The sequence below is a fragment of the Mizuhopecten yessoensis genome, unplaced genomic scaffold (assembly GCF_002113885.1).
Source record: "Mizuhopecten yessoensis strain PY_sf001 unplaced genomic scaffold, ASM211388v2 scaffold11101, whole genome shotgun sequence".
In the NCBI taxonomy this organism is placed as follows: domain Eukaryota; kingdom Metazoa; phylum Mollusca; class Bivalvia; order Pectinida; family Pectinidae; genus Mizuhopecten; species Mizuhopecten yessoensis.
This window is the reverse complement of record NW_018408880.1, coordinates 1,016,308-1,022,304: the sequence shown is the minus strand read 5'-3', so window position 1 is coordinate 1,022,304 and position 5,997 is coordinate 1,016,308. Positions and strand designations below refer to the sequence as shown.

The 5,997-nt window shown below is 33.0% G+C and overlaps 1 protein-coding gene across 1 annotated transcript in view; it reads right to left on the bottom strand.

Moving 5' to 3' along the window:
- LOC110465787 (histidine N-acetyltransferase-like) overlaps positions 1–3,204 on the bottom strand; it is a 16,697-nt gene extending 13,493 nt beyond the window's left edge. Inside the window, exons 1-2 of the mRNA XM_021521875.1 lie at positions 3,118–3,204; positions 2,102–2,276 (exon numbers count right to left, since the gene is read on the bottom strand). The gene's annotated coding sequence lies outside the window, so the exon portion shown is untranslated. The remainder of the gene's footprint in view (positions 1–2,101; positions 2,277–3,117) is intronic.
- Between the last annotated feature and the right edge of the window lie 2,793 nt (positions 3,205–5,997).

Genomic DNA, 5,997 nt, shown 5'->3' with positions numbered 1-5,997 from the left:
TAATGTATCACGTCACAAAGACACTAAGATATCAGTAATGTATCACGTCATAAGCACACTAAGATGTCAGTAATGTATCATGTCACAAAGACACTAAGATGTCAGTAATTGGTTAGGTCACAAAGACACTAAGATGTCAGTAATGTATAACGTCACAAAGACACTAAGATGTCAATAATGTATCACGTCAAAAACACACTTAGATATCAGTAATGTATCACGTCATAAAGACACTAAGATGTTAGTAATGTATCATGTCATAAAGACACTAAGATGTCAGTAATGTATCATGTCACAAAGACACTAAGATGTCAGTAATGTATCACGTCACAAAGACACTAAGATATCAGTAATGTATCAAGTCATTAGCACACTTAGATATCAGTTATGTATCACATCATAAAGAGACTAAGATATCAGTAATGTATAACGTCACAAAGACACTAAGATGTCACGTCACAAAGACACTAAGATGTCAGTAATGTATCACGTCACAAAGACACTAAGATATCAGTAATGTATCAAGTCATTTGCACACTAAGATGTCAGTAATGTATCACGTCACAAAGACACTAAGATATCAGTAATGTATCACGTCATAAAGACACTAAGATGTCAGTAATGTATCATGTCACAAAGACACTAAGATGTCAGTAATGTATAACGTCACAAAAACACTAAGATGTAGGTAATGTATCACGTCACGAAGAAACCAAGATATCAGTAATGTATAACATCGCAAAGACACAAAGATGTCAATAATGTATCACGTCAAAAACACACTTAGATATCAGTAATGTATCACGTCATAAAGACACTAAGATGTCAGTAATGTATCATGTCATAAAGACACTAAGATGTCAGTAATGTATAACGTCACAAAGNTTCACTATACGTACATGTACTTTTGAAGTCAATCTTTGGTTAGTTTGGTTGTGTTTCAGTTCATCCTACAAAACCCGAAGGTAAGCCGTAGATGCTGATACAGGTGCATGATTTAATATCCCTCTCTAAAATGGCGATGATGCGTATGTAGGGTGAACAGCTCGCGCTCTCTACGTTCAGGGGCGTTTCTAGGATATTTGATTTTTTTTGGACCTTTTTTTTTGCTAAAAAACCATAAAATAATTGTGAAATGCACTAATGTAACGGTTCCTGGCTTGGAGCATGTATATTTTATAGTTAAAGTGTCAGGGTTTGACATTTTTAATGCCGAATTCTCTCCATTAATTGTCTATGGTATATTAAAATGATTGGANAGACACTAATATGTCTCCATTAATTGTCTATGGTATTAACGAGAAATTCCAAATTCTAGGGTATAAGGCGTTACTTAACATTTCAATAGTCCTAGGCCAGGATGTTATGAACGGGAGGTTTGAACGTTGTTTTCAATTTAGACTTGTATTTATAATACCCCGTTCTAGATAGTCAAATCTGACCCCTTCCAAGGCAAGGCTAAAAAAACATAACCCCCATTTCAGACAATTTAGCTGAAAATGCAACACCGTTTGTCGGAACATACCCGGTATCATACATATAGGTTTTTTTGAAAGGGGGGGGGGGGGGGGGGGGTTCGCCCATTACGCCCTCACCTGGACCCGCCCCTGGTTATGTATCACGTCACAAAAACACTTAGATGTCAGTATAATGTATCACGTCATAAAGACACTAAGATGACAGTAATTGGCTACGTCACAAAGACACTATGACACATACACGTAATACGCTTGCCAAGCACCGCACAGATAAAAACCAAGGTCACATTCACACAGTCCACAACTTTGTGTAAGAGACCAGACATTTACCGGTAAACAGGCCTATGGGCTTTATTCACGATAAGGTATATTACGTTATACAAAGAACAACACATTACCACGGAATTAGATTAGATTAGGTTATCTAAGTCGGACATTACATATTTACAACTGAGCGTCATTCGTGTCACATACATTGAGTACTCGGCTTTTAAATCACATAATGATAACGCGATGATTGATACACATGTTAAATGTAATTCCTTTGTAATATGTGTGTGTGCCAAAATAAGTCGTCACATGTAGCTCATCTGCCTAACTGTTGGCAGGTCGTAAGTTCCTACCTTTAGTATCTCCGTACTTTCTGAAACTTCACTGTTCTTCGTCCAGCACCGAAAGATTAACTCCACTCCACGTCCACTCGCCTAAAAGTCAAGTGGCCGAAGTGACCTTATGTCGCAGCACGGCCTCGGTCAACTGTCCAGCACAAGCTTATTAAGCCTGCATGTGTGTACTAGCCTGGAACCGGTGAAGGAATTTTGACAAAATAACATACTTCATTCCTTGGTCGAGGTATTATTTAGGCAATGTATTAAATATTTCTCACCCTCATTGCCTCTATACATGTATTGTATACCACAAAAGTACATGTTATTTTTTCTATCATTTCTTAAATATAATGAACGATATTTTATTTGAATATAAAACAGACATATTACCTAAGAATCTGGTTATTATATTTGTAATTTGTATCAACTAGTATATTACAAACAACTGTGAATTTGTATAGCTTATATAGGTATATATAGGTTTAGTGCTTTCAGTTATTATTGAATATGCTTTTGACTCCGTGAAATCACTGTATACAGGGAAATATTCGCTGCAGTTTAAGTTTCGCCTTTTCAGTCCACCATAATGAAGGCGAATTTAGCATTACAGCGAACATGAATAAACAACATAATATGTATAGAAGTTGAATGTGAAGAGCGATATCAACATTAAGCGAAAATTGATTATTCTGGCGAGGGGCGAGCATTTCCCGTTATACACTACACAGTATACATGCAACATAAGGTATTTCTGCACGTTTTGTCTTGTTTAAATGATGACGTAAGAGTTGATACAAGTTTAACTTTGAAATTTAATAAGAGATAACTTTTGACTTGACGGCGGGATATTCTGGTGTTTCCAAAATATACCTGATGTTTTCCGTACTAACTGATTTACAATACAACATATCATAGTTAGTTATATGTACGTACAATATGTTTTGTATTCTATGTATCAATTAACCTATATGCTGATTTGCATTCGGAAAAACAACAACTTGAAACTTGAAACTTGAAAAAAAAAAAGGTACCTGGGGTTTAAGTGACAGGTGTCGCTAATTGTTAGATCAATTACCCGTGGTTAGTGTCCACAAGGGGGTCTTCCCCGAACACCAACTCTGCTTAAAATCACATAGGTGGCCAGTTGTGATGATAGTGAGCTATAGTCTATTGCAGAAATGGTGTACAGGTAAATTGCACAGGTAAATCAACTTCTAATCAGATAATCAAATTGCTAATAATTGCAAAATAATAATTAATATTGAGAACAGTTTTCAGAATCAGTCATATATTTATTATGATATATTAGTTAAACTTGCATTTTCAGATTTGTGTGAATTCTCTTATAATTATTGTCATATATATAAGTCCGTGATATTAGTTAAACTTGTACTTATTTTCCGATTTCTATGAATTGTGTTTAACTTGTGTGACTTCAGTTTGATATTATTATCTGTTATGTTTTAATACAAATACTTCCTCGGCTATCATACAGAATGTTTTTTTTAACCCAACTTTGTAGACATAAAAAGGGTCTGTATACAAGGGGATCCGGTATCATCTTACTTATTTCTTTTGGTAGTTGAAATATTAGCTATCATGGCAAAAAAAACACAATAAAATCTTTAAGCATAAACATAAATAACAAAGAACACGGGCTCTCACAGTTCGCTGATGACACATCCGTTATTTTAAATGGCACAAAATCTTTATATGATATAAATATGCAAAAATATCAGGGTTAAAAGTAAATACTGAACAAACTAAAATGGGGAAAAACCAAATTTACCTTACTTGGGATTGATTTCTCTGTCAATTTAGAAGATATGGTTACTGTAAATTTCAACGAAATTATTAGTATTATAGATGGCAAGTTACATCAATGGTCAAGAAGAATTTTAACACCTATAAGGAGAATAACTGTTCTTAAATCTCTTATCATTGCAAAAATGAATCACCTGTTTATATCTCTCCCTACTCAAGACATAATTCAATCATTGAACAAAAAAAAATGTCTGGCAATCACCAATGGATAAAATAAAACGCTCAACAATTGTTCAAGACTACAGTGAAGGTGGACTCAAAATGATTGATTTAGAAAACTTTATATATGGACTTAAAACTAGCATTCAATGGGTCACTTTCAGGCTTCTTTCGAGAATACTTCCACTTGATCATTATTTGAAAATAATTGGAATCAAACAATGAGATTTATGTAACTTATGCCAAGAAAGCAAACAAACTATAGAACATCTTTTTTTAACAGTGTCAAATAACAAATAACTTCTGGCAAAACATACGTAGATGGATATACTTAAAAACAGACCCAACATCGAAATAAAGGAAGATATTATACTTTTTGGCAAAACTTCTGAATTCCAAAAATCCATTCCAACTAAAATCATCATGATTCATGCAAAATTCTTCATCAACTTTAGCTCCAGAAAGGTTTACTGTTTATATTTATGTTTAATAATGGCTATCTTTTAGTGCTGTATTAAATGTGTATTACTGTTATATGTAGGAATAGAAACTGTATTTTATTGCTGACATTAGTATCAATGTGGCTTCAAGTAAAGAATTTTGTTTTTCATATAATGTTATGTTATTTTTCTTTTTCATATAATGTAAAAATTAATATTAAATGATTACTTTCTATTACTTAGTTCTGTGTTAAATGTGTATTACAGTTATATGTAGGATTTTTTTTTTATCCATTTCATTATTGACTTTAGTATCATATCTACAAAATGAGTTGACATTCTTAGTTGAAACAGGCTATAACTAAACTTCAAAGGATTTCCTATATAAACACATTCCTTTCAATTATCCAGAGTTGGTGTTCGGTGAATGAGCCGTACTGTACACGTACTTATACAATAGATATTTTAAAATGTGATTAAGGATCCCCGCACTACTGCCAAAAACTTACTACGCATTGGAAACTGTTTTTCCAGCATGATTATAGCTGGACTTTAGGGTTCGAACCCTGAACTAGAGGCTACTATATAAAGTGTCACTCTAACCGACTGACCTTCATGTACTACCTAGTCAATGAAATCAGATTTGCCTAATTGCGCAACAGTTGTATCAAAACGGAATGTAAAAAAAATGTCCCACTTTGCTATTTTTTGTACATTTGGTAATGTGGAAGTGAAAAATTTAAAGAGAAAATACGTTCCAAATTACTATCGTACAAATCCAAATGAAAATAAAATGAAAGGTCTTTTGTTAATATGCCGCGAACAAATTCTGAAAGGATTATCAATTTTCCTAAAGAAATTGATTCCTTTGCTTTAAGCTAAAACATAAACATTATATATACACTATTACTTGTTGCTTCTATAGGTCCATAATATTGAAGCACATTATGGGTCCATATCATTGATATGTACAAATCAATTCTGCTGCCTTTATAGACCTCCTAATACAAAAAAAAAAAGATAACTGGAATAAACTTGATAACATTTTGGATAATCTTTCTAATACTAATATAATATCATTATCACTGGTGACATAAATATTGACTTTATCACAATGAAACCTAATTCACATCTTGCAAGATTAATTACTAAATATCACTTTAAAAACTTAATAAAATCACCAACACGCATTACAAACACTACTGCTACCTTACTTGATGTATTTATTACTAATAATGTTAACATTTTTAACTCAACACAAGTACTTTCCCCTCTCTGTAGTGATCACTGCCCCATTCTTGCTAACATTTGTTTTAAAACACTAAACAATAAACCATTCAAGAAACCTATATATGAATTCAATGAAGCTAATTGGGATGCTATTAATAATGAACTACTTAGTAATGATTGGGATTCCATAGTTAATGACACTACTAGCATTAATGAAATATATTCTACTGTTATAAACAAAATAAACTCTGCCACTAG